This window comes from Sceloporus undulatus, chromosome 1 (assembly GCF_019175285.1).
Source record: "Sceloporus undulatus isolate JIND9_A2432 ecotype Alabama chromosome 1, SceUnd_v1.1, whole genome shotgun sequence".
NCBI classification, from domain to species: Eukaryota; Metazoa; Chordata; class Lepidosauria; order Squamata; family Phrynosomatidae; genus Sceloporus; species Sceloporus undulatus.
This window is the reverse complement of record NC_056522.1, coordinates 96,408,718-96,435,857: the sequence shown is the minus strand read 5'-3', so window position 1 is coordinate 96,435,857 and position 27,140 is coordinate 96,408,718.

Below are 27,140 nucleotides of genomic sequence, written 5' to 3'. Positions count from 1 at the left end.
AAAGAAAAAAATAATGTATGAATCTGGTCTTAAGAGAACAGAAACAACTTTTTCTGCCTTACAACATATGATACTCTCTTCTTGTGGTTGTTACCTGAACAACCTCTTTTCCTCTATGTGCTCTTACTTTTCTGAGCAATCTGTGTCGGTCTAGAGTTGGGGCCTGGTTTATTAACTGCTGCTGCTGTTTCTGAATCCAGACAAGGGTGGGCATGACTTTGATGAGCAGTACAAGCTATGTAGCTTTCTGGAGAGAGTGCATTGCCTTTCAACTCAGTTCTTTTCCTGCCTTTCTAGCCCTCTCTGTTCTCTTTTAGCACCCTTTTTTCTAATGTTCTCCCCAGGCACCACCTCTGGACCAATATCAGAACTTTGTATTTTTGAAACCCAGGAATTCTCATCACAGAATGGGAATGGCTGACCACCTGGCATCTGCCAACTCTCTCTCTCTCTCTCTCTCTCTCTCTCTTTTAAGTCAAGGGTTTTTGGTTTGTGTGTTTTAACTGGTATTTTGTTGAATTGTATTTGATATGTGTATTTTTGTGTTCTATTTAAATTTTAGTCAATAGAGAATTTTAATAAAAATAATCTTTTTTTTTTAAAGGAGTATCCATATTTCAGTACTAGCAACATTGGCAAGCAAACAGTCAGGACCTTAGGTAATACTGTACCAAGAAACTAGTTCCTGTTGTAGTGGCGCTAAAACAACTGTCTCATTGCTCTTTGCTAAACTAGATGCTGTTAGCTTCTGGACAAACTGTGTTCAGAATAAGGTTTCGTTTTAACAAATGGTTTTTGGCTGCTTATATCTGGGGCTCTTTCACACTACACAATTATAGCTTTATGGCTTCTGCCACACTGCAAAATTAATGCAGTTTGACACCATTTTAAATGTCATGATTCAGTGCTATTGTAGCGGGTGAACCCCAAATCCACGAACCCGAAGGCTCGTGGCCTGCCAGAGGACAAGCAGAGTCAAAGAGACCGAACTGGCTAGGATAAAAAAACGCTTTATTTTCTTGGCCAAGGGCAGCAGCACGCACACACAGCAAGGTGGGCGTTATCGAAACTGCAGTGCCGAGGGCCTCTTGCCAACTTCTTTTATGCCCTTCTAACTCTACTTTTCCTAGCGTAAGCCAATCACAAAAGCGAAGCAGCATTGTGTCCTACATTTTCTTTTTGGCATTACATTTGCTTAGCATTACATTTGCTTGCTTGCTTGCTTGCTTGGAGCCTAGAATGTACAGAGAGAGAGAGATAACTGTAAGATAGATCTAGGCTCTTCAAGGCCGCTGGTTAAACACAGGCCATTGTATTCAGAGCCCTCCAGAGGAAGGAGGGGGTGATTATGTGAGTGTGTATACTACTGCCACACATACAGAAAGAAAGGGTGGGGGCCAGCATAGCCCATTTGCACTTTACTCTGTAGGCTCAATCTATGGGCCTTCTGTAACTATTGATTCTTTTGCAAAGCAAAGTACAGAAGCAAGAAAGCATTATTATTATTGTGTCCCTATCATTCCCCCCTTTTTCTCTTGAAAATTGTGAAAACAAGTTTCACTATGAATGTTCATCATATGCCCTCATTATCATCATTTCTTTTGCTACAAAGCTTGCAGTGGCCTTAGTAATACTTCTCTTTATACATTGCAATAAGCATGGCACTAACATACATAACAATAGCCCTATTGTGAGGACAATTATTCCTGTTCCAAACAGACCTTTTAACCATACAAAGTTTGGCAACCAGGATGTCAGCCAGTCCCATAGATTCCATCCTTTTCCCATGTGAGGAACCTCTGCTATTTTTGCTATTATGTCGACATGTTGTCTGACATCTTCTTCATTGTCTGGGATGTATACACAACACTCCTGTTTTATTAGTGTACACACTCCTCCCTGACTGGCTAACATGGTGTCCAGTGCTAGCCTGTCTGCAACACCATTTTTCTTATTTCTTTCTGTTCTTTGGCTAGGCCAATAAGGGCTTCACCTGTCTCATTTGCCATGATTTCTACCACCGCCTGCAGTCTATATACTGCATTCAATAGGCCTCTATGGCCTCTCCAGTGTCTCATTGGGGCATAATCTTTTACAAGCTGCCTGCTTTCTTCCAAATCTCGATAATTTCTGATTATTCCCTCAGGTAGTTCATTTCTAATTGTCATGGCTGGAAGTATGGTGGCTACATAACAATTCCCACTCCAATTCTCAGGCAAAATGGCATATGCACGTATCCTACAGATGAAATAATGTCCTTTCAAAGCAGGGAACGACCTTTTACATGATGCAGACACTGTCCATGATGCATAATAACCACTTACATTCTGATTTTGCAAGGTGTATCCTGCCACCCAGCTACCATTGATATATGCCCCATTTATTTTTAGGTTGACTTTACACTTACTGATGCCCACTCTTGGTCCTGTGGTCTCATTGCATTGCCAGCACCATTGTCCTGCCTTTTGACCAATTCTATAGTACCCTTGGGTGGAGGGTTCAGACTTTATCCAACTCCAGCCCGTACTGTTGTCTGGTCTATATGGTTTGGCCAATTCAGCAGAGTTCAATGGTACTACTTCAAAGGGCATCCCAGTGTGTGAGTCAAGGGGCATTTGGTGACACACCCAGCAGTCAGATACATTTAAAGCGTTCCCAATTTTCTGTGAGTATACCAAAAAGGAATTACTTTCTGAAAATCCATGACATCTCGGTGGGAATATGAACATCATTGCTATGAAACCAACTAACCAAATGATTACCATATGGTTAAGTGTGAGGCAGCTTAATCTGGATGAAGGTGGGCATATAGGTGGGGGTGATGAAAATGTTTGTGTTTGTGTTTCTACATCAATTGTGCAACACATCCTGTTTCCCATAAGTCCCTTCTGTCTTTCAGAATGGCTCCCGGAAGCCACTCCTCCTGTTTCTTCGAGGCTGATCTTAGCATCATGACCTCGGAAAGGGGGCTCACGTTGCGATGCTGCCCCTTCCTCCATCTCCATCTGTAGGATGTTTGGTGATCTTTACCTGCAAAGAATTGTCTTTATTGGTCTGTATGGTCCACACAGGTCCCTGTTGGGTGTGGTCCTTCTTGATGCAAGTGTAATGGATCCAAGGTTTAACTCCTTCCAGTTTAACTGCAGTCGGAGTTGTCAGCAAAATCACAAATGGTCCCTTCCACTTGGGTCCCAGGGTGGTCGTTTTCCAATCTTTTAACCACACCATGTCCCCTGGAGAGAAAGAATGTAAAGCAGTAAAGGGGAACAGATATCTGATTTCACCCACATATTTGTACAACTGTTGCAAAATAATCCCTAATGCTTGGACTTCTTTAGCTAACCTGTTGGGACCCAAGACTCCTGGATCTGGATGTAATTGGGGAATTGCTAACGGTGGTCTGCCAAACACCAATTCATATGGTGACAATCCCAAAAACCTGGTGGGTGTACACCTGACTTTTAACAATGCCATTGGTAAAACCTTAACCCAATTTAGTTTAGTTTCCTAGCACATTTTCTTCAAGTACAACTTTGGGCTGTAACACAGGTCTCTTGTAGGGGTTTTGACTTAGCTCTGGTCACACAACCTTTGGAGGCATCTCTGCACATACTTGAGAGCCAGTCAATATATATATATATTGTTCAGTCAAATATCTCAGTGTCTCTTCTAAATGACAACTTCTGGAATAAGTTGGGATGGCCTAGCCTTCTGGGATGGGAAACAGTGTGGCTGAGTTAAGCATAGCTCAGTCTTTAACTGTGCTGACCAAATGGCTGTAATAAAGTTATTATTATTTCTCAAACTTGTCTTCTACTTAGGCCTTTAAATTTCCAACCGGGTTTGAATTTAATGTGAGCTGATAACTTTAACAGTTTGTCCCTATCACTATGAAACCCTGGGATTTGTAGTTTGTTCTGGCACCAGAGCTTTCTGACAGAGAAGGTTAAATATCTCACAAAACTGCAAATCCCAGAATTCCATAGCATTGAGTCAAGGCAGTTAAAGCAGTGTCAAATTGCATCAAAACTGAAGTTTGAAGTTTAGGAAAGGAGAATTTAGAATTATCAGTTAGGAAGCTGCTCAGTTATCGCACATAACTGCAGATAGCCAGGATTCTATAGGATGCTATCATGGCAGTTAAAGTAGAAGCATGGCTGTGCAGTGAAGACACAGCCATGTTTCTACTTTAACTGCCATTATAGCTTCCTATAGAATCCTGGCTATCTGCAGTTATGTGCGATAACTGAGCAGCTTCCTAACTGATAATTCTAAATTCTCCTTTCCTAAACTTCAAACCTCAGTTTTCCATAGGAAGTTACCATGGCAGTTAAAGTGGAATGATAGTACTGTCACAGTGTTAGTATGAATGGCTCCAGATTGGAACCTCGCAAATTGTAGTTCCATTGTCCAGGTGCTAAACATCCATAATAAGAAAAAAGTATACTACAATACAATCCTGAATAAAGTACAAATTTAATAGAGACTCTCAAGTTCTACTTTCAGTGACAGCTGGCTTCAGTAGAATGTAATTATTAAAACATTGAATAACAGTAAAACAGGAATCAAACCAGGAAATGAGAATTGAAACACATTCAAAACATACTGACGTCGTAATGGATTCCCCCCCCCCCCGGAACATTTTGTAACGCCTCTGATTAATTCAAGATTTTAAACTTTCATTTATCCAGACGGTTGTCATTATTTTTTAGTGAGCTCATTAACACTTCTCATTTTATTCCTCCAATTTATGGACAGCTGGACCATTAAATTTAAATTCCAGCTCTTGTTTTGCTTAAGTTTAAATAAGAACTCATGTTATTCCTCCCAATTTAATATTTTTGTGGATTAAAGGAAGAGACAGTCCTGTTGCAGAAGATATACAAGAGGTCCCTTTTTAAAGTAAAGGGCTCAACCTGGAAGCTTCATGGATGGCAGTGGGAATCCAGGAGAAAAGTATAAGCATTCACTTTCTATGTCTGGAGAAGCACTGAAGGCAGAATGGGAAAAAAAAGCCCTATTGACTGGTGTGTGCACACTTGTTTCACAATCCCAGGACACATTACTTTCCATTGTGCTTCAGCCTGTGACAAAGATATGAGTTACATGGTTAAAAGAATTAATAAATAAAGATATAAATGTTGTAATAGCATTGACTCATAAGTAAGGGTTTGATATTAACCATTTATTTGTTTTTCCACATAAATTTCTAAGAAGTGTTTTGTATATATATGTGCATGAGTGCATCAGGCTAGGCTTTGATGATTTTACATTTGCTTTGGATCCTACAATCATCATCTTTGTGGTTAAACCAAGAGTCCTGGTGCCACAGTGGTTAAATGCTGGTACTGCAGCAGCACTGAAGGTGGCAATGTCCAAAAGAGAAACTGTGACACCTCTCTTGGAGATGATTACAACATACACAAAACAAACAGTCAAAGAGGGGGCCTGGGGTGAAGAGGGTGAGGGGAGGGCATGATTTTACCTTACCAGTATCTGTATGGACACTCCTCTGCTCCAATGCTCTGTCCCAGTGAAGTGCTGCACATGTGAATGTGCCATCTAATGGAATGGCAGTTCACTCCTACGAAGTTGCACAGGAATGGAGGGGGGGCAGTTAAATAAAAAAGTGCTCAGCAGCATGACTTGTGATGAGAAACTGGCCCGTTCTACACGGGCCTTTGCCACACTCCCAGTACGTCCTAGGGGTTGGCCAAGGACGCAGCGTCCAATCAGGCCTCACCCCTAGGACGTACTGGGTACGTCAAAATGGCGGTGCCCTATACACATGGGTGCCGCCATTTTGACGTCATGGATGCTTAGCGTCCGCACGTCATGGCGCAGTAATGATGCTGCAAGTGTGCCATTGGCACCTTGCAGCGTTATAACCATGCCACAAAAAGAACCTGCTTTTTGCAGGTTCTTTTTGCTGCGCCAGGGAATCACGTGGTTTGTCCACTGTGGTTCCCTGGTGCAGCAAACACGGGCGCCAGCAGAGCGCCCTTTTTGGGCACCCTGTAAAGCGCCTGTGACACCTCTCTCCGAGATGAATACAACATAAACAAAACAGACAGTCAAAGAGAGGGCATGGGGTGAAGCCAGACAGCTGTTTACATATCCTGCTATGCCACCCAGCACTGCTGCCACCCTAGTGAGTTGCTTGGTCTGATTCAGAACAGGGTGCCCAGCCATGTGATCAATGCTCAGCACCTTGTTCTGACCTCAGAGAGAGTGACTTGCCATGGTGGAACTGGTACTGGGTGGTACAGGAGGGCACACATGTTGCTGTGGGCCCAAAGTAATGGGGGACATAAAAGCAACCTTTAACCTCCTGTTCTCCAGGCTAAACATACCTAGCTCCCTAAGTCTCTCTTCATAGGGCATAGTTTCAGGCCCTTCACCATTTTGGTTACTCTCCTCTGGACACACTCCAGCTTGTCAACATCCTTTTTGAATTGTGGTGACCAGAATTGGACACAGTATTCCAGGTGAGGTCTGACCAAAGCAGAATTGAATGGTATTATTACCTCTCTTGATCTAGACTAGTGGTTCCCAAATTTGATCCTCCAGATCTTTTGGACTTCAGGTCCTAGAATTCCTGGCTGTTGGCCAAGCTGGCTGGGGCTTCTGGGAGCTGAAGTCCAAAACACCTGCTATGAAATTCTTGGATTTGTAGGTTTGTGGGGATATTTAGGCTTCTCTGTCAGAGAGCTCTGATGCCACAACAAACTACAGATCCCAGGATTCCATGGGCTGGAGCCATAACAGTCAAAGTGGTATCAAACTGCATTATTTCTGCCATGTGGTAGCAGCCTGAAACAGAGGCTGTGCTAGCTTTACAGATGCCTCTACTTAACATTAGATTAAAAGCATGACAAACCTAAACGCTATGTTTCAGGGATATTTCTTGTTTTACTAACAACCTGTGGGGGGAGAAGGGACATTTCCACAAAAAGTAATATTTTCTCTGAATTGCATGTTTTTCAGAATGTGCTTGAAGGGCATGAACCTTCATAAAGCCATCATTCTGAATGACACATGTTTGCATACACACTCTTTTCTTCCTGGACTCAAAATAGGACTAAGTCCTAAGGGGGCCAGAAAGGGCTGTTTTGGCCCCAAACTGTCCACTCACTCATAGGACATAAACCACACAGATTCAAATAATATACTTAACCATCTCCTGGAACAAAGCCTCTTTGTGAGAAAGAAGGAGCTAGGGTGACTGTTACCAACACAACACAACATGCTGTTGCTAACACAGCACAGCAAAGGTTTTCAAACCACTAACTGAGTCAATTTCAGATTGGATGAACCACTGAATAAAATTTTAGGAAATGTGAATGAAGCATTGCTTGTAAATATTGACTCTCTGTCAGGCTTGGAGTCTTTAATGCTAAATTCAAATTTAGTTTTTCAGTAGAATTTGACCTATGAGATCATCTTCAATAATTTTATAATGTATTGGATCAGGAACAAAAACAAATTAACTCTGCTTCATTAACCCAAAAGGTTACAGAATTTGACAAAATTGCTTTTACTCCGTGCCCATTACCACCCAGAGTTTGAGAGTCATCTTTATTTAGTGTTCCTCTCTTTCCATATTTTAAGGTCAGATAGTAATACGTGTACACAGGTGCCACCAACTCTCACAAGTATATGAGCAGCAGAAATAAATAAATCTTTATATCAAGAGTAGGACAAAAGATGAGGCAAGGATAGATCATTTATGTGTTTGATAAGGGAACCCTGGTGGTGCAGTGGTTAAATGAGGTCCACTCAGCTTTCCATCCTCTCATAGGTTAGTAAAATGAGTACCCAACTTGTTGGAGGCAATTGGCTTACACATTGGCGCGTTACAGACGGCCCAGAAGGGGCCGTCTCGCGCCGCCGCCGGTTGCAGCGCCCGGGAACCGCAGCAGCCAAACGGTGCGGTTCCCGGACACTGCCAAGAAGGAGCGTGAAAATCGAGCTCCTTCTTGCTCCCCGGAAGAGACGCTGTGAGGCGCTAGCCACGCACTCGCGGTGTCATTTCCGGGGCACGACGTGCGGACGCAGAGCGTCTGTTACGTCAAGATGGCGGCGGCCGTGTGGAACAGCCGCCGCCATTTGTTATGGACAGAGTCCGTAACAGGAGTAGGGGTGTCTAGAAGAGACACCCCTTTTTTAAACTGGGATGTCCTGAGGACGTCTCAATTGGCGGTATGTAACCCGCCATTGTAAACTGCCAGGCTCACACAGTATATATGCAACCAATTTTTCCAGGCAAAGCATTCTCTGAAGATGCCAGCCACAGATGCTGGCAAAACGTCAGAAATAAACTCTGCTAGAACATGGCCACATAGCCCGAAAAACCCACAAAAAACTATGGATGCCAGCCATGAAAGCCTTTGACTTTACATTGCTTAGGGAGTGCTAGTTCACTGATAAACAATATAGAAATTTACTTGCTATTGCTATTTGACCATCCAAATGCTAATCCCAAATAGTGCAGACCCACTGGAGCAATTGTTGAATATTAAGTCAAAGGTTATGTATACCTTATAGATTTAATGGATTTGATCAAGCTGGGTTAAGCAACTGGATTAGCAATTGGTTTAGCAATTTAGTCCTTGGTTTTCCAAAAGTAAGCTATATTTTGAGTGCATTTTCAGAACACTTAAGACATTATACATAAAAGTCTCTCTCCATGTTATTATACAAGAAATATTTGAATAAAATCCTTTTTCCTTGCATCACTTGAGACAGTGGATAGATCATATGTGTAGGATTCCTCCATTATTACTATTACTATTAAAAACCCTCCCTGCTAGTAGAGTAAGAACATGTCCAATGGAAGGGAGGATAGGTTAGGATGCTGCAATGCTAGCTTTCATTGTCAAAAAAAATTTTTTTTGACATAAAACAGAATTCAGACAGGCCACCCACAGCTTGAAAAGGTGCAGTCTACGGTAGACTGCACTGTATCCTATTTCTGGACATCAATGGTAACACATTGCTTGGAGATGCATAAGGCAGCAGAACCTTGGCTTTATTCAGCTGTCTTGTATTCTCTCTTTGCAGCTGCCCATTATGCTTAGAGTGTGGGGCTATAATGTACATCTCTGTTTCCCTCACCTGGGACAAAAAAAAAGTAAGAAGTTTCAGTATAATATCTGAACTATTTAAGAAGAGAATGCCATAAACTGCCAATGTTCTTCTTGCTCTTTTGAATGGTCTAATTTAAGAAACTGGGCAACTTTTTTTTTAAAAAAAGAAACTCTCTGAAAGTATTTTTAAAGATGATTCCTTCTCCAACCCTAAACAAAGAAAATATATGCCAAATTTTTGCCTGACATAGTATAAATGTCTGGTTTATAAATTAACTGCAAGACAGGGTTTATAATGGAAACAGCTATTGACCCTTGGCTGTGGCAGCACATTGCAGTGTTAATATTAAGTTACAACTCTGCTCCCTAGGCACAGCCCAATGAGTTATATAACAGTGACCATGGCATGGTTGCTCAACTTCCTTTTTTGTTGCTGTTGTGTGCCTTCAAGTAGTTTCCGAACTAATTCTAATTGCATGGTGGACATAACAGCTCTCTTCTATGTCATGCTCAGCAAAGATGCTGCTGACGCCATTAACCTCAACTATGCTTGCCTTTTAAGAAGCCCCAATAAGATGCAGCATACAGGTGCCACCCACCTTAAAAGGATGTTTTGTTTTCCCTTCTCTCCTTTCCTAACTGGCATGCTATTTCTGCCTGAAATGAACCAGTACTGTAAAATATTTGAACTAATATGGAAAGGCGAGGCTACAGGTACAGGGCATACTGTACTTGGGTTTTTTGGCTTCAATATGAGACAGCTGCCCAGACAAGGGAAAGAGAGAGAGGATAAAGAATTTAAATGAAAAACAAAAAAGTTCTGTTAAAAAGAAATAATTTAAGCATTCTAGATATAATGGAAACCAAATGTTATATGCATTTTGTACATCCTCTATTCAGCTAGTTACAGCAGGAGCATACCTTCCACTTGTCCCACTATTTTAGCTGCTTTTATAATGTCCCATTTTCTCGTTCCCCCCTACTTTCCCCCTTTATCCTCAATATATTTCACTTGCTGCAATCTAACTTTAATGTGCAAAAGTAGCTTGAACTCAGTTAATTCAGCAAGGGGGAGAGGAAAGGAAGAAGTGAAGTCTTCCACTTCCCACTAGATTCAAGCAAAAGTAACCTGCTGCAGCATTTCCTAGCTTGTGTGTTCTTCTTTATTAACAACTTTTGCCATCTTGACATACCTTGATGTTGCTTGGCCACACATGTCCTGGTTTTCGAGGATTGCAGGAACATTGTAACATATATGTATACCCAGCTCTTCTCCTCCCAAAACCTGTTAAGCATATCCATTCTTCCTAACTGCATCAGAAGGAAAGGACAATCCACAAAGCCACCTCCAACAGCCTGGGAGAGGCTGTGTGTGTCTGCTCAAAAGTAAGCCCCAGTGTCTTCAGTAGGACTTATGCCTAGGCAAATTACTATAAGATTTGGGCCTAAATAATTACTTCATTATACCAGTGCTGGGTGCAGTGTTTCACAGTGATTTGCAGGAACTAGAAATTTAATTATAATTAACTCCTTTTTGCAATACAAAAGGCATGACCAAGGCTGGGTCCACACAGGCCAGAGTACTCAAGGAGCAACCAGAATATTCTGGTGCCAGAGTTGCCCTTATGTCCCCTATTACATTTTTATTTATTTATTTATGGTATGTATACCCTGCCCTTCAGCCCTAATGGCTATCATGGGGTCCGCAGAAACATGTGCACCCTCCTGTGCCACCCAGTACCAGTGCCACCTTGGCAAGTCACTCTTTCCAAGGTCAAAGCAAAGTGCTGAGCATTGATCACATGGCTGGGCACCCTGTTCTGACTCAGAGCAAGCAAGTCACTAAGGTGGTAGCAGTGCTGGGTGGCACAGCAGGATATGTAAACTGCTGCCTAGCATCACAACGGAGGGCGCTTGATTTTCCAGGAAGATCTGAAGTGGAAAGTAAGTTTTTCTGAAATATTTTAAGTGAAAGGGTATATGGTGGAGTCAAAGTTGAACTGACCAGACATTGTCCAGACAGTTTGCACCAGATCCAAGGATTGTGCCCTGCATTATCTGGACGTGTTGCTGTGGGAACAGAGGAGGATGTTTTATTTGGCCCATGAAGATAGGACCCAAGTTATATTATGGCAGTATCAGTCCTTTTGCAGCACAATCGTAGCTGTTTTAGTTAATTCTGTATAGTTTCATAGCATGTCTGGCATCATTACTGGGATGTCTTTTATATCACAAGCCAACAGCATATAACATTTTTATGTTTAAAGAGATGGGGATTGTTTCAGTTATTTTGGGTTCTAAAAATTATTATTATTATTATTATTATTATTATTATTATTATCCCACTCTTTTCCTAGAACTGGGACTCATAGGAGCTTCACAACATTTACAAACAATACAATTAAAAACCTAAAAAAGATGCATTAAAACAAAATTAAATTGTTAGAATATTAAAATAGATTACCTATTGAAAGAATAAAAATAAAATTAAAAATTAAAAATTGAAAATAATTAAAACGATACAACACCCTAGTCCTTTAAGAACATTGTTTTAAAAAAGCCTGCCTGCATAAGAAGGTTTTAACCTGCCTGCAGAAGGCCAACAAGGAGAGAGCCATTCCTATCTCCCTGGGCAGGGAGTTTCAGAGTCTAGAGGCAGCCACCGAGAAGGCCCTCTCTGGCGTCCCCACCAACTGTTTGTGTTGGTGGTGGGACAGAGAGAAGAACCTCTTCAGAGGATCTCAGGACCCGGGAGATATGATGTGCCAAATATTGTGGACCTGAGCCATGTAGGGTTTTATAGGTCATAACCAGCACTTTGAATTGTGTCCAGAAACAAACTGGCAGCCAATAGAGCTGTTTCAGCTGGGGTGTTGTGTGATCTATATAACCTGCCCCAGTTAACAGCCTGGCTGAAGCTCTTTGGACCAGCTGAGGTTTCCGAACACTCTTCAAAGGTAGCCCCACATAGAGCCCATTACAGTAGTCCAAACAGGATATAACCAAGGCATGTACCACCGAGACAAGATTCAGCATCTCAAGGAATGGACACAGCTGGTGTACAAGTTTTAAATGTGCAAAAGCACTCCTGGTCAATGCAGAGACTTGATCCTCCAGGTTCAAAACTGAGTCCAAGAGTACCCTCAAACTGGGAACTGGCGTGCGTGCGGAGGGAAGAGAGACAGGCTGGGAGGATGGAGGCACACACGCCGGGGAGGCATGCACACATTTCCTCTGTTCTCCTTCCACTCCATCCTCCTCCTAAGGTAGGCTTACGGGGGGCGGGGGGGGGGGGGAGAAGGGGAAGGAGGCTGGGTGGCAGATCCAGCATGAAGGAGGAGGAGGAGGAGAGAGCCAGCACCAAGCCCTGACAGCTGCTGCTGCCGCCACCGCCACTGCCGGGTCCTGCAAGGCCTGGGGAAGGAGCGGAGAGAAGGTAGGAAGGAAAAGAAGGGGGGAAAGGGAGAACGAAGGATGGCTGCTTGTTTTCCCCAGTGGGAACAACAAGCATGCCCAAAAAACCCAGTGATTCCTAACAGGTCCCCTTTTCATAGTGGGAACAAGGAGCCTTTTGGAATCAGGGAATATAGTGTGGCAAAGCCGGAACTGAATGTGGGTTATTCTGCCAGTGGGAATGACCCCTATAATTCCCAGAATCCCATAGCATTGAGCCATGGCAATTAAAATGGTGTCAACCTGAAGTAGGATGAAGCCCTAGGGATATTAATTTCTGCTATCTGCGTGCAGCACTGACAGACCAGTCTAGAAGCAATCTGCAAGAAGACTATGTAGCTAGAGGTTGAAGAAAAATAAGAAGAGAAATAGTATTGCTATTGAGAAGTAGATTGCTTGGAGAAGATAAAATGAAGCAGACAGAAAGAGGAGAGGAGGAAGTCAATAATTTTCCTGCGCATGGATTATCTCAAAGGACCAGAGACCTAAAATGAATTCCTTTAATGCATCCACTGTCTTCCTTCAGAACCATGAGTTTTCTTCTATGTCAGCAAACTATTAGCTCAACACTTTCCTTTTTGTTGATAGATTATGGTTATGGTTCTATTCCACAAAGAAAGACATGCCTCAAGTGTGCCTTTAAAATGGTCTTTATTTCCTAAAATACTGTTTTTAAGCAAATCATTTTAGCATTCTTACATGTGTCTCCTTTTTCTTCATGCTTTTTTTATTGATCTATTCCACAATAAAATTTCTCATCTTTCATAAGATAATAATTTCTGCCTTTTTTGAGGGGTAAGGATAGTGCTTTCTTATTAGGCTAATTGGAATAAATTGAGTCCACTAAGAATTGTGATGTATGAATTGATATTTATAAGAAAGTATTACTAGTCAAAAGAATTAATTTTTCTTATTTATTTTTAATTTTTGAAGTTGACATGGGTGACTTTATCAAATGAATATGAATATGTTTAAATGACAAGTATGACATGTATACTAACAATGAATTATATTCTTAGACTATTTTCAATATATTATGAGACATCAGTATGATAAAATAGAGAATGTATTGTCAATTTTTCTGTCTTACAGAAATTTGCATGCTCTATTCTGTGTTTGACATGAATGGCAAATCAGCATTGTTCATTTTAAATATAGGAAGATAAATGAACCTATAAAACTTCAAGCAGGTTGTGAGCAGACAAAAACTAAAATATGAACTACCAAATACTAGCTGGTTCTTAAGATTCTTGCAAACTGGTCTGTGGGTTTTTGGTATGGTATAGCAAGCTACCTCTTATACCTGTGATCTTATGCATGTCTGGTTAGAATAAAGGGCTGGCCCATGACATTTTTCTGCCCAAGACGTGCACAGACACACACACTGCCAAAGTCAAGGCACATAGTTTCCTAGACCAGTGAAGTTACTTTGGCACCTGAGGGAAAACAAAAACAAAAACCTGCAAATGCCTCTTCTGAAAATTGCTGCCTTTCATGACACAGCCAATATTTGCTGCCTGGAGTGATATAATACTAATAAATTAAATAATATTTTAAAAAATGCTGCTCTTTCATGATATAGTGTAAATCTATTTCTTGAGATGACTGCCACACTGTGCCTAATGGTAGGGCTGGCCTTATCAGAACAAGACCACTGAGTTCAATGGGATTGACTCCCACATAAATGTGTAGGCTTTCAGCTGATGTTCATAAGCCAGAGTAGCTGCTCAGAACTGCATAAGGTCAAATAGTTAAATCGATGCCTCACTGTTAAGAAACCCTGGGATGGATTCTTGCTTTTTATCTTCAAAACATGTTGACAGATAACAGTGATTCAAGACTGGAATTCTGTAGGTCAGTGCTTCTCAATCTTGAGTTGGCCAGATTTTATGGATTCCATCTCCCAGAATTCCTGATCATTATCAAGCTGGATGAGATTTGTGGAAATTGAAGTCTCAAACACTTCAAGTTTTTGGGACCAAAGTTTGAGAAACACTGTTGTAGGTGACATTCACTGGCATCACTATGGGGTGTTGCTGCTGCTGCTGCTGTAGTAGTATTCCTTCTAGGCTTTTCCAACTTACAGAGATCCTAAGGCAAACCTATCACATGGTTTTCTTGGAAAGATTTGTTCAGGCGGGTTGCATTTGCCTCTCGTTTGGAATGAGAGAGTGTGACTTGCTTAAGGTCACCTGGTGGATTTCCATAGCTGAGCAGGGATTCGAACCCTGGCCTCCAGAGTTGTAGTCCAATGCTCAAAACATTATACACCATGTTGGAACACATCACTAGGGGTTACCCTATCATATCTACAGTGCTTTTTGGCATGCTGTGGAAGGAGGTATCCAGTATGTGCAATGACCCACTCCTGTGTGCAATCACATTTTGACAATGCATGGATGTACTTCCATGGAGAACTACTGGTCATGACAGCATGGGGCATCTTGGTAGCATCAAGCTACACATGCAGTCAGGAGAAAGAAACAGACATTGCTTTCATAAACTCCAGTGCATGCTAGAGTACATCCAGGGTTGCCTGCACTAGCCAGGATACTGTAGGGGCAGCTTGCAGAGCTGCTCCAACCTCCCCATGCCACCTCAGCCTTCCATTCCAATACTGAGCAGCTGTTTGCACACACATCCTGGTGTGCTGCCTGGCACATCCAGTGTGTGGCATATCGCTTCACTCTTATGGTTAGAACAAGGTGCTCAGCAATGATCACATGGCTAGGTGTCTCGTTCTGACCTCAGAGCTGGTCACCTACAGCAGACCTGCCAGTTGCCATAACTGGATGCATTTTGAACAGCCACCCAGTGTTGAAATGGAGGGCTCCAGATCTTCTGGGGAAATCTGGAGCAAACAAGGGGGCATTTTAATGCATGTTAAGAGGGCTATACCCAAGTTCTGTTGCTGAATGAGTTGGATGTCATCCAGTCTGTTTGCACCAGAAATAGGGTTTGGGCCATGCATTGTCCAGTCTCCCCACCAAGAAGACAAGGGGAGGCTGGTGCATTTTATTTGGCCTGGGTGGGTCATAGTTTTTCCATTCTCCCTACCACACAACTGCAGCTGGATAATACTCATACATGACTAGCCCCTAATTGTCTGTAAGACAGCCTAAATACACTGGTGCTGTTTTATTTGTTTTTTTTTTTTCCCAGTAAGGTACTATTGGATGCTGACTCCAGTAAGCATCTTTCTTGCCCTAGATAACCAAATAAATTGATGAGTAACAATGTGATTCTGTAATAAATCTGTATAAAAATAGGATTCTAATACTTCAAGATCCCTTTTTCATTAATTGTTTGTTGTTGTTGTTCAGCTTGGTGATTTGAAAGATCAACAAGCGTTGCAACTGAATGGCCATCATCCTGCAAAATCTGAGTGACCATCTCCTAAAAGGAACAAAGCTCCTGTTCTTTAAAAGGGACCTTGATGGATTGGTATTCACCCAGTAGCATTACTTCATAGCTCAGATATCTTTTTATCAAGTAGACAGAGTGACCCAGCTTGCTACTAGGGATCAGTAGGCAGTTAATAACCAATTCGCAGACAACATCTGTACTGTGCAAAACAGCATGTTTATATTAAAGCTGTTTTTGTGGCTCACAGACAGGGTTGGTTTACAAACTGTTTCTATAACAGAATCCTCAAGGCTATGACACAGTGCAGTAGAGAGGAAAAAAGGTTTTCTCATTTGTAAGCCACACCTTCTCCCCAAACCTGCAAAAAAGCTCAAGTGTGTAATTGTACTTTTTTAAAAACAGAAAAACATAATAACTGATCTTAAGTTCTGGTTCCAATCTTCCAAAGACTCACAAGTTACTCCTTATTTGGCTCCTCTTGTTTATATGCACAGCATCAGGACAAACAGATATATTATTTCAAAAGAGATCTCAGCAGTACTTTTGAACTCTAAAGCCCCCTTTGCTGAGGAACATTTTACAAACTGGGCCAATTTTTCAGCAGTGTCCTTATTTTTGGAGAATGCAGTGAAGCCTATCAATGCAGTGCTAATCACTGCATTTGTGTGCCCGGTTCCCACACACTACCCACCCTCATGGCACTGGTTATCATGACATTACTGTATCCTAGAAACAAAGGTGGATCAAATTAGCCTGAAAGTGATTTGACTTCTCAACACTCTTCTCAAAAATTAGTATACCATAGCTTGGAAATTTGTTCCTATACCATAATGCAATAGCAGCTGGTGGGTGTGAAAGATTAAACTGTTTTGGATTTTAGTGCAAACTTTAAAGATATTATCAAATTTCTGAACTGATTTGGGGGATAATCACAAGCATCTTGGAGAACTTCAGAGTTTAGGCTGAAGCCCAGATAAGTCTCTCTCTCTCTCTCTCTCTCTCTCTCTCTCTCTCTCTCTCACACACACACACACACACACACACACACACAGAGCTTGCACCATGTTGTTGTCTTACATATACATGAGTTCTTTTATGCATGCAGTTATATATTTTTGGGCCAATGAATAACATCCATGATCAGCTCAGGGTGACTAGTCATCCTCCTTTCCCCAGACAAGTAACTAACACAGTGGACCCTTGTTAAACACTGGGGGTTGGTTCCAAGATCCCCCGTGGATAACAAAATCTGTGTATACTCAATTCCCATTAAATATAATGACATAGCAAAATGGTATCCCTTATAAAAAATGAAAAATCAAGGTTTGATATTTGAAATTTATACTTTTTTTGAACATTTTCAAACTGTGGATGCTTGAATCCATGTATTAAAAAATCCATGTATAAGAAAGGCCAACTGTACATGTGGATATTGTAGTTGTTATGTGCCTTCAAGTCATTTCTGACTTATGGCAACCCTAAGGTCAACTTTTTCTTGGCAAGTTTCTTCAGAGGCGGTTTGCCACTGCCATCCTTTGAGGCTGAGGGAGTGTGACTTGCCCAAGATCACCCAGTGGGTTTCATGGCTGTGCTGAGATTTGAACCCTGGTCTCCCAGTATTTTAGTCCAACATTCAGACCATTACACCAGATTGGCTCCAATGCATGGCTCAAATTTAAGGTATTGTAATGGGCAGGGAGTAAAATATTTCTTATGTTGTATCCCATGCTGATTCCGTATATTAGCTGAATGTATCTGGATGAAATAAAAGATTGATTCACAAAAAGGAAAACACAGTATAACAAAGAAGTAGCTGTCTCCATCTAGTGTCCACTATTCTGCATTAACTAAGCAGTCCCATCCAGTAGTGAAGATTCAGGAGGCATCTTGTCTGAACACAAATGAGGAAGAAATGTTCAAACCATGGGATTGTTACCTTTTAGACTACAATTCTCAGATTGTCCAATACAGTCCAGCCAGCATGACTGTGGAAATTCTGGAAGCTGTAGTGCAAAATGTAACAGTCATAGAAACCCATTGTGTGCCTCTGGGCAAGTCATACCCTCTCAGTTTTAGAGGAAAGCAATTGTTAACCTCTTTTGAATAAACTTGGTTTAAAAAAACTTATAATAGGGTTAGCATAATCTATAATTGACTTAAAAACACATAACAACAAGAAGTCCAAAAAATAACTTATCCAAGCTGTGTCTATGGAGAAAGAAGTGCTTTTCCATCCATGGTTCTCCATAATTGACTTAAGTATAGCATATTCCATTCTCTACCCAGACATGAACAGCAGATCAAATTAGGACAGTATTAGTCTCAGGCCTTATCTACACAGACCAGGATACTGGAGTATCCTGGCCCCAGACCTGCCCTGACCTCTCTCCATTTACCTGGCCCTCTGTTGTAACACTGCTGAGCCTCCCGGTGTGTCCACTGCTCACATAGCTGAGCACCTTGTTTTGACCTCAAAGCAAGCAACCCACAGTGGCAGTGGTGGACAAGCTGAACAGCTCTGCAAAAAGCTTTTCAAACATCTGCCTCCCATTGCAATGGAAATTTCTGGATCTTCCCAAAAGTTGTGAAGTAAATGTGTTGGCTATCATTTGGTCCATTCATACCAGAACTGGGGTTTGAGCTGTGCATCACCCATATTCCTTTCAAGGAGGATATGTGGGAGGCTGGTTTATTTGACCCATGCATACAAGGCCTTGAATGAAGTAAACTTGGAAATATTGATCCAAAGACTAGCACAATCCTGTGTTACCCAACTTTCTATAGAATAGGCCTCACAAACTAATCTATGGTAAACCTAGAATGCAGTGAAAGCAATGAAGGGATAAGAACAGTGGGAAGAAAATTGTAGAAAATAGTCATCATACTTCTGTTCATACTTGCCTTTTAGAGCCCAGGTCATATATGTAGTGGCATGAAATCCAGCAGTAAATCTTTGCAGGACTTGACCACTTTAGACAACAGGTGCAGTTTCATATTTTCAGCACTCTCCTATCAGTAGAAACACACTTCACGAAGAAAATGAATACTGTTGAGAAAGATTCAGACTTTTTTAAACCCTGCAATGCTGATTTTGGACATGCACAAAGGTGTTTCTGTCATCACATGCACATGGCACACCACAACTTAATGGGACAACTTTCCATTTGGTAAAGTTCAAGACAGTCGTGACCATCTGATGCCAGGCCTTCAGTTTACTTGTGGATGGGAGGAACACTTGATCATGAGGATGATTTTAGAAATCTGCAAAATCATAAAATCCTAGAATTGGAAGAGACCACAAGGGCCATCAGGGCCAACCCCCAGACATGGAGGAATACACAATTAAAGTACCCCCTACCCCCATAACTCCACTATGTACCCACACACTTTGGACTGACCATGTAGATTATCTTGTCCCCACTTCCACATGCATCATAATTAAATCAGGCCTCCTTGGGAGTTTGGGCATATAGAGATGTGACCCTACCAGTAGACAGGGTGAGATGGCAACCTCACATAATAGGTTTTAGCTCTCATGAGGGTGGCCCATTGTGATTTCTTTGTGATTGAATCTTTATAGGCAAAGATTTGTGGGACTTTCTGCTTCATATGCCAAAATAACTCAGCTTTTTTTGGCAATATGTACCTTGACTTGGGTGTGTGTGATGTCTTGGGTAGGGGTCCCAGTTGTTGTTCTGCTTCAGGCTGTAAAACATCTTGAGACATAGCTGAGCATGCAGCCTAAAGGTCTCATCAGTGTCAGGGCTAATCTGGCCATCTTCTGATCGAAGCTCCCTGCTGCAGGCCTGAATTCGAAGGGGCCCAGACTTCAGAGGCAGGTTTGGCAGTGGTTGTGAACTCCTTTTCCCCACTTATCCAAGCACACCTATATCTAGAATTCAAAAAAGTTACTCTTTTGAATTATGCTCCCAGGATCCTCTAGCCAGTATAGCCAGATGTTGATAAAACTGGTTAAACAAAGTATGAATGTTCTGAATTCAGCAAGTAGATATGCTTTGTTTTCACTTATCAGAAATAGACACATTTTGAAAGCAGCATCACGTCTTTTTATTCTAAATGGGTACTAGTGTTTGAAATCATTTGGAATTTCCTTTTGTCAGCTTCCAGGGAAAACACCATGGTCTCTCCTTCCAACATGTTTTCAAACCATGTAGTAGAATATTGAAACTGAGCACTGCAATTATGTTTCAGCCTCTTTGCAAAATCAGAAAAGCAGACATAGAACTCAAAATGGCAAGATTGTGACAAGAAGCAGCAAAGCAGGAAGGCTGGAGAACTTCAACGGTGCTTTTGTCCTTATGCTGTTCATCAGGAATGGTTAAGTGCTGTGTCAACAAAAAAGAGAAATATGGAGTTATAGGACAACGCAGGTGGGGTAGAAGGACATTGCTGTGAGAGAAAGGCACCCATCTGCAGGCAGGGCAAAATGGCCACATATCCTGCTTCTGGTTGAAGGGAAGTCACAGAACAGTCTTCTTCAAAGCTGTCCACTCATTAAAGGGCTGCCCAGCTCAGGAAAGGCTCAAAGATGAGGAACCATAAAGGAGAAGGGCCTTGAAAGAAGTCCATCAGGAAATAGCACTTACACTAGCAGGCATAAATCTTATATTCCTATTTAGGAGATTATCTCTTGGGGTTTTAAGTTTGCTCCAGTCTCCTGGATGTGGGGATTATTGCACACTAAATTGCTGCTGCATCACCAGCCACCATCAGCCTGAGACCAAGCCACGTTCCACCAGCAATTTTTAGAAATCGGAAAGCTTTCTGGCTTCTAAAAAGTGCTGGCAGAGCATGTCTTGAACCTAGCTGGGACCCGGGTTGATGGCAGCTATGATTTGGTGGCAATTTAGTGTGTGATAATCCCTGCCTCCATCCTGTGTCTCGGCTAAAGCCTGGAAGGCTGGAGTTGATTTAAAACGTCAAGCGATAAGCTCCTATGTCTATAGTAATTGTTGCTATTGTTGAAGCTACATAAATACTGTAAATGAATGTGGAAATTTTACACAAAACTCTATTCACTTTTGTCTCCTGTTTTGTAGATAAATTGCTTCTTTGGGAAAGCATTTTGAATGTTACCATCTTACAGCAGAGGGGCCCAACTACTTTTGTTGTGGTGCTAAGTGACCCTCCCAGTGCCAAACTGCAGTGTTAGAAGACTTAATAACAGCAGGAAGAAAATTATTAAAATCATTATTATTACTGTATTAAAATTATTAAAATTGCTCACTGCTTCCTTCAGGAATTAAATTAGTAAAAATATAAAATAACCCACACACCCCCCACTGGTGGTGGTCCCATAGAATCTGGGAGGGTTGTGTTTTCCCCATTTCCTTCTCTTTGAGGCTAGCAGACTGCAAAGCTCAGCAAGAGATCTGGGCTCCCTCCTTCCTTTTCTTCTGTATTTCTCACCTTTCCTCCAGAGCCAGAGCCAGAAGAGCCCACTGGTACTTCCTCTAGTCTCTGCTCCCACTGCTTTCTCCTCTTCAGTGCATGGTCCCAGTATAGGTGATAGCCAGGTGTATCTTCATCTGCCTCTAGTATTAGAAGGTGGAGGAGATGTAACAACAAGAATAATTAATAATGCTGTGGTTGTAATAAAAACAAATTGTCAAAGAACAAATAAAATCATGCAAACCAACTGTGTACCTCAAAACCTTTTGGCCTTTACATAATTAACATCTATCCATTACATTCTGACACAAATATGCATGGCTGGCATCCTGTTAGATATTTCTAACATTGCAAACTGACTTATGATCATGTAAATGTGAATTACAATGTTGCACATATCTGGGACCATTGCTCAAACACAGCCATCAGCATGGTCATTGTACCATAGGTCCCGTTCTGCAATAGATACCAAAATGTTGTGAGTCTTGTGCAACAGGAAGTCCCACTGTGCAACAGGACACCACACAGGACATCCTGATAAGTATTGTTGCAATTCATTGCAAGCAGTGGTGTACTGTCGAGAATGTAGCTACAACATCATAAAGTTATGAATTGTAGCCTCTGATTCAGTGTCTCAGCCTAAGATTGTAAACTACAGAATTTTTAATGTTCAGGTTATGAATTTGTTATGAATCAATTATAAATGTTTAGGGATTTAGAAAGCAAATCAGGAATGCAAGACAAAAATTTCCTTAAAACCAAGCAATGGAAGTAAGTACTACTAAAACAGTCTCTGTCTTGGAGAAACTCTCTTCATTTTTAATGACCAAACTACTTAAGTTGAAACTTGACATAGCATTAGACACATTACAGTATGAGAAGTTGTCAGTTGTTCATTCAGTTGCCTTCAGAAGAAATGCAACAACATAATGACTTTGCTGCTCAACAAAACTGAACTTTGAAAGAACAGTCACCATTTTTATAAACAGTGCTTGTTTAGGGGGGTTGTGGAACGAAAGTAAAATGGTCGCATATTTGTTTGTGAGTAATGATCATAAAGACACTTTTTGGCTCATGTTCACATTCCCTTCTTCTCATGTTTATCCTCCATTACCACAAAACGCTTCTGCTATTATGCTGCTAATAATTTGTTTGGTGGGAAACAATTTAAAAACTATAACTGATGGGGGATAAAAAGGGTGGGAAACCCACAAACCTCTCTTTAATCAGTTTCTCATGGTAAAGCTTAGCACCAAGCTGGTCATATGCAACATAATAATAATAATGTTTTTTTAAAAAAAATCACACCCTAGGAAACACACTAATTCAAACTCTGATTAACAGTTCTCAATTAATAAACACTGAGTCACTTTTTAATAAATTTGATGGAATAGAGAAACAAGCTGGAACTTGGCAGTGAAGAGTAAAATGCTTAATATTAAAGCATACAATAATGCAAGCAGGAAATTCAAAGGCAAGCCTGATTTCAAAGATCAAACTCTCAAGTGGAAAGCTGACAAGCCTTATTCTTATGATGCCCCTGGAACACTACATGGTTATAGTGTTCCACTACATGGAAGTTCAGCTTCCATGGCTGGTTCATAAGAAATCCTGGGGTTTGTAGTTTGGTCACAGGTAGCAAAACTCACTCCACACTAGAATATGTGACATAACAGTAAAGATAATAGTCCTTCTGAGTACTCATGGAAACTACCTTCATTATCCACACAACCAATACACACATACACACACTGAAGACTAGGAATCATAGGTCTGAGCATGGTATGCATGATCCCAGAGACTCCTCTGACTATCTATCTTCATGCTCCCTTTTCTGATTTGTGTGTGTGTGAGAGTGTGTGTGAGTGAGTGTCTGCGACTGTATGCACCTTCAAATCACCTGTTGAATTATGGTGACTTCATGAATTTCATAGGGTTTTCTTAGGCAAGGAATACTCAGAGGTGGTTTTGCCAGTTCCTTCCTCCAAAAAATAGCCCACAGCACCTGGTATTCCTTGGCAGCCTCCAAGTACCAACCGGCTCTGAACTCTGCTTAGATGCCATTAGGGTGTTTAGGCCTTAGATTAACTATTCCCCATTATTAAATAAGATTAAATATGAGGTATCAGCTTCTCAGAAAATTAGGTCCCTATCAGGAAATGAGGTCATAAAAGAAGTAGGCTACATTTTAAAGCACAAAGTAGAGAAAAGGATTGGAAGTATAACAACTGAGTAGATTCCTCCTGCCATCACCACTACTGATGAATACATGATGAATGAAGGGACAAGTATAGTTTATGAACTGTACTTTTATATCTCACTTGCCAAATCTAGAAATTTTTTAAAACCCTTTAGAAAACAAAAAAATGCACCCCACATCTCAATGTGGTTTTTTTCAGGTATAGGAAAGGAGACCTCGATTTTCCGGTTCAGGGATTATCTTTCAACTGTACAGCTGAAAGAAAGAAAGACATATTTTATCCATTTTGTTTTACCAAACATGAAATCTGAGAACTTAGTAAAGCATGTGAAGTATTTGGAGCAACACAATAGTTCCCACAGTGAGTACAACACAGAACAGAGCAAAGTATTCCTGACAAGCACCAAAGCACCACCAAAAAAAATGGAATTCTTTTTCCAACCTCATGCAGACACAACACATTAATTCCCCAACATTCATTTCCTTCCAATAATAGCAATTGCCAAAGAGAGACAAAAAAGGCACATGCTTTCCCCCAGCTTATACTCTGTTTCTAAAGCTCTGGAGACTTGTCCCAGGGTAATATCATTATGTATTGTATTAGTGGAAGAGATGGCAATGCTGTCCTCTATACTTATTTTGACTGTGCCTTGAATCCTAGTATTTGATGCTTAACTGGGTAAGCCTTTAAAACTCCATTTGCTCTGGCAAGGGGAGAGGAACATCATAACATGTTGAACACTTAATTTGTTTCTAAAAAGACCTTGGGGGGTTGCATTAGAGAAACTGAAAAAAATATGGATTTTTGTGCAGACACATCCTTACATGTTGATCTTTATAAAGGGCTTTGGACCTACTATTTGGAGAGATAAAAGCACTGACATTAGAATAAGCTTAATTCTCTCTGGCTCTGGAAAAGAAATGAAAGAAGAGTAGATTTCTGAAGAGAAGAAGTGAAGTCTCCTGGACCAAATTCAAATGCTTTGTGTATATGCATTCATGGAAAGAAATTCACAGTTCAGTCACTAACAGTTAACTATGTTCATGACCTAGCTGTCATAATAATATGGATGAGGATTGTCTGATGAGGTGAAGATAACCAGACATGTCACTGACTCGACTTATCACTCATATATTGAAAGCATACAGAATTGTATGTCTTAGCTATGCCAAATAAATATTCCATAATGCATAAAGGAGCATTATCCTTGACAGAATATTGTGCCAAATTTAAAGGGCTACATCTGCAGTTCATTAACAAAACTGGATGGTTATATTCCCCCCTCCCATCCTCTTATCCCTCTCAGCTAAATAATTTCTCACTGGCAAAATCTCACCACAAAGACCGCCCATCCTCCCGAAAAAACAAACCACCCTTAGGGAAGAGCAGGGTGGAAAAGGGATAGAAAATGACGGGATGGGAGCAGCAGTACAAGAAAGAAAAGACAAAGAGTGAAACAGAAAACAAATGTGTGGCATATAATGGTAGAACCTAAAGGATCAAAGAGGAAGGGTGAAAATATAAATGGACAACTAGTATTAAGGGTATAAGTTACAGAAGTTGGGGAAGAGACAGGAGATAAAGATGCATAGGTATGTGTCTTAAAGGCCATTCCCTAATGAGCTTCAGGGGTAAGGTAGCTCCTGATCATTGCCTGGAAAAGTTACTTTCTGCACGATGCATCCCAGGGGACATTCTGACTAGGGAGACTCAAGGGTATAGTCCAAAAAGTAGTGTTTCCAATTTCTGCTCACAGTATCAACAAAGCATTCTAGCTTTCTTTTTGTTTCTGCAAAGAAATTTGCCTAGCATGAAACTTGCAGGCAGGGGAAAACACAAAGAAACTCTTTAAAAATAAATCCGGGGCTTTTAAAATATATTCATGTTAAGTCTGCTTAAGTCTGCTTAAGTTTGGGTGTATCACTTATTTTGTTGTTACATGCTTTACTTCCTGTTGTGAACCAACCACTCTAGGTACCTTGGATGGAAGTGCAGAGTACAGAACGTTTTGAATTTAAGAGGTTCCCCACCCATTCTTTTAATTAGGGGTGAGAATGGAATTGACCAGTCAAAGTATCCTACAGTCCACTAAGACATGTTAAATGTCACTGTAGCAAAGGGGGAGGAAGAACTCAAATTAGATCAAGTACTAAATGAAAACAGTTAGAAAGGTTTACTAGAAAAACATAAGCCAACCACATCAGTGATAATGTCCTCAGACCTGCTTTCTAAATACCTAATGAGCAAGACAGGAGCCACAGCAAAATAAACTTCCTAGCGGAGATATTTTGGGCAGGAGTTCTTGTCCAGTGGTTAGCTATGATCTAAATGAGTTTAGCCGGGTGCCAACTAGGTTCATGACCTGCAATATTGATGACTTCTCTGGTTGTTACCAGAAGACTGATTTTCTGGGTGTAAGTCATACAGAATGACTGTGGCTCATAGTCATAAATCACCATAAATTTCCATTCTGCTCAATGATCAATATTTGATCCAAGGTAAAGGAAATCTTTGACTATTTTGATTTTTATCCAAGTTAAATTTATGTAGATTCTTCATGGTTGTTACTTTTGTTTTCTTTATGTTCAGCAGTAAGTTTGTCTTTGCACTTTCTTTGTTGACTTTTCTTAGTAATTGTTCCAAGTCTGTAATGTTTTCCACTAGTAGTATGATGTCATATATCATCATCATCATCATCATGTATATCCCACCTTTTCCCCAAAACTGGAGCTCTGGGAAGCTCACAACATTAAAAAACAGTACAAGTAAAAACAGACAAAAATGGTACATTAAAATAGAATTAAATTATTACAATATTAAAACAAATTACACATTAAAATACAGTTAAAATTATAAAAATGCCCAATTACTTTAAAACAATATAACTCCAGACCATACTTTAAAAAATTTCTTTTTAAAATGCCTGTCTGAACAGGTAGGTCTTAGCCTGCTTTCAGAAAGCCAAGGAGGAGGCCATTCTGGTTTCCTGGGGAAGGAAGTTCCACAGTCTAGGGCAGGGGTAGGCAACCTGCGGCCCGCGGGCCGGATGCGGCCCGGCGAGGCCTTGCGACTGGTCCCAGCCTGGTCCTGCCGCCGATTGCCGCCGGGGCCTTTGGCCTCTCATGCGAGGGGCACGGTAGGGCAATTGTCTATAGAAGCCTCTGAAACATGCATTTATCTTAACATTTTTTTAAAAAATCAGCAATTTTTTCTGCATGTCCTCCATTTTTTATTTAAAAGGTGCCCTCCATTTGAAAATTTTGTCCTACATTTGTCCCGGTTTATTTATTTATTTAATTTTTTAAAAATTATTTAATTATTTATTTTTTGGCTTCGGCCCCCCAGTTGTCTGAGGGACAGCAACCTGGCCCCCGGCTCAAAAGGGTTGCCTACCCCTGGTCTAGGGGCTGCCACAAAAAAGGCCCTTTCTCATGTCCCCACCAACTGTGCTTGTGATGATGATGGGACTGGGAGAAGAGCCGGGCCAGTTCATACAGGGAGATACGATTTGCCAAATAGCCTGGATCTGAGCCATATAGGGCTTTATAGGTCATAACCAGCCCAGATTATTATTATTATTATTATTATTATTATTATTATTATTATTATTATTATTATT